Below are 1546 nucleotides of genomic sequence, written 5' to 3' on the forward strand. Positions count from 1 at the left end.
TTGCAAAAATTTTCTTTAGACTTTTTTGTTCAGTTTGACTTAATATATAAGTATAACGGCAGACGGCGTCACTGCATCTACCATATCGCACGTGATCATTCACCAATCTTTTTAATTAATATCTCGACTATTATTGCAAATATCGCACAAAAAACGGCATAAGATTTTCTTGCTTATCTCAATCCGTTCTTCGTTCTCACAAAGGATTATCATGGAGGTCTGAGACACCCTGTATAAGATTTAATTAAATTAATTAAATTTATGCGTAAATATATAAAACAATACTTATCATAAGCATTGGAGTATCTGTCTAATGTAACCATAAAATGTAAATAAAATTAGCTAATAATAGTAATTTTTCACGAACTTTCAGAATATCCTAAGTAATGATTCGCGAAATATTCATTATAATGAAGTTCCAAGGATAAATTTTTTTAGGATAAATTAGACTCGGATTTAGGATAAATTAGACTCGGATAATTTTTCAGGAATTCTTCAGGTATTCATTTTTCTAATTCTATAGATATTCTTTAAAGTGAATTCTCTATAAACTTCTATTCTTTGTGCTATGTGGGATCTGTACTAATCTGAATAAAACCGAGAAATTCTGAGAAATATTCATAAAATTTCATCTGTACAGACATTTAAATATTATAAAAATACTTATCTATAGTAATCTGAATAAATCCGAGAAATTATGATAAATTTTCAAAAATTTTCATGCGTATAAATTTTGAAATATTTTAAAAATACTCATCTGTAATAATCTGAACAAATCCGAGAAATTATAAGAAATTTTCATCTATACAGATTCTGAAATATTCTGAAAATACTTATTTGTAGTAATCTGAACAAATGCGAGAAATTCTGAGAAATTTTCAGACATTTTTATTCATACAGATTCTGAAAATACTCAATTGTAGTAATCTCAACAAATCTGAAAAATTCTGATAAATGCTGAGAAATTCTGAGAAATTATTAGGTGCGCAACTAACAAGGAGATGACGCCAATTAGGAAATCGCTTTTCCAACGAGTCATAGTGCGTTCGATAGCTTACATGTAGCTAATAAAAACCCTAAAGGCGTTTGTGCCAATGGGCCTTCGTTTAGGAGAAATTACAAAACAAAGTTAGGGTCACGCAACTATGTCCCATGTAAAGAAGAACATTAGAATCTTTTTCGAGTAAGCGGCGTAGCTGAGCCGACTAAGGCTCCCGTCCATACATTTTTGCGCCGGCGGCGTGCGTTCGAGTCCCGCCGACGACTGCTTCGCTTTTTTTTTTTTTTCAATTTTGGATATATAAAAGACACTACATTAATCATTATTTATTTTCTATGTTTTTCTATGTTTTTCTATGTAAAAATAAGGACATTTCGGGATGTTTGAACGCAATACGAAATAAAAAACAGTTTTAAAGTCATGAACTGATTATATTTCTCATGCAATGTACATGTGTTATTTTGTCAAGAATATTTTGTACAATATAAACTTTCTTTTATAATTATATATTTATTTACATACGATAAAAGGTTTCCATCGCTTCGC

General features: G+C 30.0%; 1 protein-coding gene across 2 annotated transcripts in view; it reads left to right on the forward strand.

Moving 5' to 3' along the window:
* LOC116853320 (sorting and assembly machinery component 50 homolog) overlaps positions 1-1546 on the forward strand; it is a 132569-nt gene that overhangs the window by 93190 nt on the left and 37833 nt on the right. The window lies entirely within an intron of this gene.

The sequence above is a fragment of the Odontomachus brunneus genome, unplaced genomic scaffold (assembly GCF_010583005.1).
Source record: "Odontomachus brunneus isolate Ranch 3 - 2012 unplaced genomic scaffold, Obru_v1 Obru_scaffold_305, whole genome shotgun sequence".
Classification (NCBI taxonomy): Eukaryota; Metazoa; Arthropoda; class Insecta; order Hymenoptera; family Formicidae; genus Odontomachus; species Odontomachus brunneus.